Source organism: Nansenia antarctica (assembly GCF_963989245.1).
Source record: "Nansenia antarctica genome assembly, chromosome: 6".
In the NCBI taxonomy this organism is placed as follows: Eukaryota; Metazoa; Chordata; class Actinopteri; order Argentiniformes; family Microstomatidae; genus Nansenia; species Nansenia antarctica.
This window is the reverse complement of record NC_137676.1, coordinates 68,852,881-68,860,380: the sequence shown is the minus strand read 5'-3', so window position 1 is coordinate 68,860,380 and position 7,500 is coordinate 68,852,881.

Here is a 7,500-nt window from a genome sequence, read left to right as displayed (position 1 = left end):
TGTTTCTGCATGACCCGTGTGTAGGTTCCTGTTCCCTCCATCTTGATATTACATGGCTGAACTTGATACACGTCTCTGTCATCATTGCTGCATCATACTATACACAAACATGGTGTCAGAAGCTGCTGAACTCACGTTAGCGGAATATTAGATAATATGAAGTGAGTACAGGTAGAGTAGCCTATGTCTGGATCGGAATCAAGTGATTCGGATACTTTAGAAGACGAGACAAGTCAGCGAGCAACGATAGCTAGCATGGCAGCCATTACTTTTCCACCCCCTTCACCCATGAGCTTCACGGGCGATTGGAGCGTCAATTGGGACATATCCCGGGCCGAATATGAGGACTATGTCATCGTTACTGGCATAACTGAAAAGGACAAGAAAATCCAGGCTGCAACTCTGAGGACCGTGATGGGAAGTGAATGCAGACATATATACCGTCACAACTTAAATCTTTCCGAAGAGGATCAGGGGGATGCTGCGATCATACTGGCCGCGTTGGAGAAGTATTTCAAACCTACCAAGAACACAATATATGAAAGGTACGTCTTCGGGAGCTGCAAACAGGAGGAAGGAGAATCTATAGACGGTTTTGTGACCAGGCTGAGAGAAAGGGCAGCAACCTGTGAGTACGGACAGTTAAGAGATGAGATGATTCGTGACAAAATTGTACTGGGTGTTGGTAACGAGAGCATAAGGCGCAGATTGCTTAGAGAAAAGCAACTGACGTTGATCACAGCAATTGACATGTGCCGCGCAACGGAGCAGACAGACATTCGTATGAGAGCGATGGAGATAGCGAGTCCTCCGCACGTAGAAGCGGTGCTCGCCGTTGCTAGGCAACAATCTAGGCAACAACAATCCAGGCAAAACCAATGGAGGCAGAGCAATTCACCCAGAGCTGTAGACGCAGGCTATGCATGTAAATACTGTGGCAACTCGCATGCAAGGGGCAGAGATCACTGCCCAGCATTCGGAAAACAATGCAAATCATGTGGAGTAAATAATCACTTTGCTAAAGTGTGTCAAAAAAGCAAAAGACCCACTGAGGGAAAGATACACTGCATGGAAAATACAGCTGAGAGCTCAGAACAAAACAGTGAGGAAGACATATACATGCATGAGTCAATTGGTGCAGTGCAAGCCAAAGGGAAGAAATGGTTTGTAACATTACGTTTTCACAACAAGCCACAGCAATGTCAGTTGGACTCTGGAGCGACATGCAATGTCATGAGCCTTCATGACAAGAAAAGGCTGGCACCCAACGCACCACTCTGCCCAAGTGAGGCTAGACTAAAGCTGTACTCCGGGGAAACACTGAGCTCCATAGGCATCTTTGAGACAGAATGTAGAGTAAGAGGTCAAACATACAAGCTCTCATTTGAAATAGTTAAGTCTAGGCAAAATCCTCTCCTGTCAGGCTCTACCTGTGAACGCCTAGGTCTCATGCAGTTCACAATCCCTGAGGATGTGCTCAAAGTGGAACATGCACAGCCTGGAGCCCTAACCAAGGAGCAGCTGACTAACAAATACAGTGATGTATTCAACTCACCTGTGGAATCTCTACCCGGGGAGGTCCACTTTGACCTAGATCCCAGGGTTCCTACAGTTCAATGTGCCCCTCGCAATGTTCCCATTGCAATGAAAGCAGCAGTCAAAGCCCAGCTGGACAAGTACGAGGCTGACGGCCACATGGCGCCGGTCACAGACCCAACTGATTGGATCAGCAACATGGTTATTGTAAAAAAACCAGACAAGCTCAGACTATGTATAGATCCTAAGTTCCTGAACAAGGCCCTAAAGCGCTCTCATTACATCATGCCTACTCTGGATGATGTCCTGTACAAACTACCGAAGGCAAGAGTATTCACCTTAGTGGATGCCCGAGATGCATTTCTACAATGCAGACTTGACTACGAGAGCAGCCTCATGACCACATTCTGGACCCCCTGGGGGAGGAAACGCTGGCTTAAGCTACCATTCGGAGTGTCTGTGGCACCCGAGGTGTATCAGCGAAAACAACACGAGCTCCTGGCTGGACTCAAGGGCATCGAGCCCATTGCGGACGACATCCTGGTTGTGGGTTGTGGGGACACAGACAAAGAGGCTGAGAGTGACCATGATGTCAAGCTTTTGGCACTGATGGAACGCTGCCGTGAGGTCAAGCTGCGGCTAGGGTTGAAGAAGCTGCAGTTCAAAGTAGCTGAGGTCCAGTTTCACGGCCACATCCTCTCATCCACAGGGCTGAAGCCTGACCCAGAGAAGGTGAGGGCCATCATCGAAATGCCCAATCCAACTGACGCAAAAGGGGTGCAGCGTCTGATTGGCTTTGCCAACTACTTGGCCAAATTCATGCCACACTTATCAAGTGTCTGTGAGCCGTTGCGACGCTTGCTGGACAAGGAAACCCCCTGGCATTGGCTACCCAAACACGAGGCGGCAGTTCAAGAACTCAAGTCTCTAGCTACAACCATGCCTGTCCTGCGCTACTATGATGTGACCAAGCCAATCACAGTCCAGAGCGACGCCAGCCAGAATGGTCTCGGATGCTGCCTCATGCAGGAAGGACAGCCCATCGCGTTCGCTTCGAGAGCTCTTACCCCCACAGAAAAGAACTACGCACAGATTGAGAAAGAGTGTCTCAGCATCGTCTTCGCCTGTCAGAGGTTTCACTACTATCTATATGGCCGCGACCTGATCACAGCGGAGACAGACCATAAGCCCCTAATCTCCATTTTCAGCAAACCTCTCCTCAACGCTCCCAAGAGGCTTCAGAGCATGCTCATGACCTTACAGAACTACAGTCTGACGGTCATCTACAAACCAGGGCCTGAAATGTTCATCAGCGACACGCTCAGCAGAGCAACAGCAGCATGCACCGGCAGAGGAACAACCTACCAGCGGCACGCTATCTGCTCCCTGCAACAAGAGCAAGAGGAGATACAGCATGTGAACCAGGCAGACTACTTGAATGTAAGTGACCAGCGTCTCGAACAAATCAGGCTGCACACTGACCGAGATGAATGCCTGCAGGCACTTAAGTCCACAGTTCTCATAGGCTGGCCAGATGTGAGAGAAGAAGCACCTCTCATTACCAGAGAATACTGGCCTTACAGAGATGAAGTCAGTGTGCAGAATGGTGTTCTATTCCGGGGGCAGAAAGTCATCATCCCAAAATCACTACGCCCAGAGATGCTTACGCGCATTCATTCAAGTCACACAGGAGGAGACGCATGCTACCGACATGCTCGAGAGACATTGTACTGGCCGAACATGCAGGCAGAGATAAAGGATTTTGTGGGCACCTGCTCAACCTGCAATGAGTATGCTCACAAACAGCAAAAGGAGACCATGCTCTCACATGAACTGCCCACCAGGCCGTGGCAAATTCTGAGCATGGACCTGTTCAGTCATAGGCAGAAGGACTATCTTATTATAGTCGACCACTATTCTGACTTTTGGGAAGTTGAGCTCCTCCCTGACTTATCTGCAGAGACAGTCATCAAGCGATGTAAGGCACAGTTCGCTCGGCATGGCCAGCCAGAGAGGGTCATCACAGACAATGGCCCACAATTTACCTCTCAGTTCTCACGTTTTGCCTCTGAATGGGAGTTTGAGCATGTGACCTCCTCTCCAAGGCACCCGAAAGCAAACGGCAAGGCAGAGTCGGCCGTCAAGATTGCAAAGAATCTGTTGCGCAAGGCTATGCGTGACAGTGACGACCCCTGGAAGGCCATACTACACTGGAGAAATACTCCCACCGAAAGCATGAACAGCAGCCCGGCACAACGTCTCATGTCTCGTCGGCTGAAGACCTCTATTCCAGTGACAAACAAGCTGCTGGAACCAGTCGTTGTGGTAGGAGTCACTGAAAAGCTGCGCCACAGGAGGCAGCTTGCCAAGTCTTTCTATGACCGGTCCGCCCGGGACCTGCCGGAGCTGGCAGTCGGGGAAACCGTCCGAATGAAGCCTCTGCCTAGTGACAACACTGGCATCTGGAGGGCTGGGACCTGCCTCCGCAGGGTTGCACCGAGATCGTACCTGGTGGATGTCGACGGCTCCCTCTATCGACGCAACAGGGTGGACCTCAGAGTAGCCGAGCCGACTGCTACTCCGACCTACGAAGAGAATGACCCTGTGCCAGAGAGTACCGCTGCAGAGGCTCCCCCAACTGTGGCCGAGCCGAGCCCGGTCAGGTTCACACCTAGGACCTCACCTAGTCCAATTGGCACAGCACCATTTGAGGGACGCGCATACACTAGGGCTGGACGGCTGTCTAAGCCACCTGTGAGACTCAATTTGTAACCTAAACTATATAGGGCTGTTGCCATAAAATAAAAATGGAAACAATTAAAAAGGAAAGACACAGAGAATACAGAAGTTAACAGAGACTGTTGTTACATTTTATATAAGAACAAACGTTGGTTATTTTTGCACTAGATTACTTTTGTTATTTCTAAGTTCTACGGTGTTTGTGTTCACTTGGAAAAGGAGGATGTTACGGGTCTACTTAGATCGATGCCATCGGCTATCGACTTGTTTGCTTGTTTCTGCATGACCCGTGTGTAGGTTCCTGTTCCCTCCATCTTGATATTACATGGCTGAACTTGATACACGTCTCTGTCATCATTGCTGCATCATACTATACACAAACAGCCACTGGCTTATTTCAATTGGGGTCCTTGATTCTGCTTGCATTGCGTTGCATTATAAGCACTTCTCTCTCTGCGTTGCATTATAAGCATTATAAGCATTATAAGCATTATAAGCATTATAAGCACATTATAAGCACTTCTCTCTCTGCTTTCCCTCGCGTACATTTCGAATGCGTGAAAATGTCTTTTAAATTTTTTCCCGATGCCTCAGCCCGCTGTTTAATGTGGCCAGGGTAAGCATGCTTACAGCCAATCAGTAGTTCTTTCATTCCGATAAGAGCTACTGATTGGCTCTTATCACTTTCAAGTTCACTTAACATTTCACCTCTCGCCCGGCAGAATAGCTTATGCTAGCTAGCTCAAACGATCTAAATAATAATAACCTAACACTATACACGCCTGTAGCCAACACCAGCAGGGAGGCCAGCTGCCTAACACTACACACACGCCTGGTACACATGCCAACACAGCCTCATGTCCCAGTGACAGAGCAGCGACACACACACACACACACACACACACACACACACACACACTGTGTAGCTGTGTGTGTGTGTGTTGTCTGTGAGGTTCCAAGAACAGAAAAGCAGGACAGGAATTGAAATGCAATGAAGCGATGGATAGCCCCTCTCTCTCTCTCTCTCTCTCTCACCTCAACCTAGCCCCCACCACCCCTCCCTCCCTCCCTCTCTCATCTCTCCTCCCCCCTCTCCCCCATCACCCCCTCCCCACAGCAGATCAGTGGAGCAGCGTGCAGCGACATGTTAGATGAGAACACAGGAGAACCGTCAGAGGGAACCAGAGTGTCCATGAGAACCCGCAGACAACCACTTTTCCACTGATGGATACTCTCTCTCTCTCTCTCTCTCTGTCTGTCTGTCTCTCTCTGTCTCTCTCTCTCTGTCTGTCTCTGTCTGTCTGCCTCTCTCTCTCTGTCTGTCTGTCTGTCTGTCTGTCTCTCTCTCTCTCTCTCTCTCTCTCTCTCTCTCTCTCTCTCTCTCTCTCTATGTCTCTCTCTCTATGTTTCTCTCTCTCTCTCTCCTTCCTTTCATTTCCACTTCCCCTCTTTTTTCATCCCCCTCTCCTCCTCTCCTCCCTCCATCTGCATTGCAGAATTCCCAGAGACTGATGATCCTGAGATAGGTCCCGGAGGAGCCATCCCAATCCAGCGCTTCGGGCGCTCCGCAAACCCAACTGGCCTCCCCCCGCCATCCCCCCACCAGGAATACCCTCCCCTTCTCCCTCCCACCAGGAACGCCCATGGAATTATCAAACCACACAACCAGAACACATGGAACTCCAGAGACACACTCTGGGAATGTAGGCCTTGCTACTACCAATTATTACACAGGGAAGTGTGTGTGTGAGTGTGTGTGTGTGTGTGTGTGCCTCAACAGCTCTATTCTCAGTGAATACTGAATAAACTCACCCACGACACTAACCACCTCCGCTCTCTTACGGTTTGTGTTTCAGGAAGTAGACAGACCCACCCTGGATCGCCCCCCTGCTCTCAGTCTCAGTCTCTCTCTCTCTGATCAATACAGCATCAATACTCTGCCTTGCTGAGATCATGCACACACATGCACGCACACACACACTCACACGCATGCACGCTTGCATGCAAGCACACCACACACACAAACACAAAGGCATGCATGCACACACACACACAGACAAATGTACGCACGCACGCACACACACACACGCACGCACGCACACACACACACACACACACACACACACACACACACACACACACACACACACACACCACAGAGAACAAAAAACAGCACTTAGTTCTCCACAGTGCGAGATGTCCCTCCTCCTTCCCTCAGAGAGGCTGAACGGGACGCTGAGGATGGACACACACACACACACACAGACACACACACACACACACACACACACACACACACTCAGAGGCTGAACGGGGCTCTGAGGAGACATGAACCTGGCGTGTGATTGGTCACTCAACACCAGCGCCTCTCAGATGGATGTAATCATTGGTCACCTGGCGACAGACGCCTGACGTTACTGACCTCCTGGGGAAGGGCCATCGCCATCACTCTCACACACACACACACACACACACACACACACACGCACACACACACACACACATACGTACACATACACACACATACATGCACACATACACACACACACACACTTTCAGAAACACACACATTCACTTTCAGAAACACACACACACACACACACACACACACACACACACAGGTTGCAGGCATCGTCGGGGGCTGTCATAAAGGTTTTACGGGCCCAGAAAGCAAAACATGATCCATCTATCAAGAGACTGATGATCCTCCTCTCTCTGCTTTATGACTAATGTTTATGTTCCAAGGTCCGCTCCTACATCCCCCTCTTCCTCCCTCTACTCCATCCCTCTCTCTCTCTCTCTCCCCTCTACTCCATCTCTCTCTCTCTCTCCCTCCCTCTACTCCATCTCTCTCTCTCTCTCTACTCCATCTCTCTCTACTCCATCTCTCCCTCCCTCTACTCCATCTCTCTCTACTCCATCTCTCTCTCTCCCTCTACTCCATCTCTCCCTCTCTCTCTCTCTCTCTCTCTCTACTCCATCTCTCTCTCCCTCCCTCTACTCCATCTCTCTCTACTCTATCCCTCCCTCCCTCTACTCCATCTCTCTCTCTCCCTCTCCTCTACTCCATCTCTCTCTACTCTATCCCTCCCTCCCTCTACTCCATCTCTCTCTCTCTCTACTCCATCTCTCTCTCTCTCCCTCTACTCCATCTCTCTCTCTCTATCTCTCCCTCCCTCTACTCCATCTCTCTCTCTCTCCCTCTACTCCATCTCTCTCTCTCTA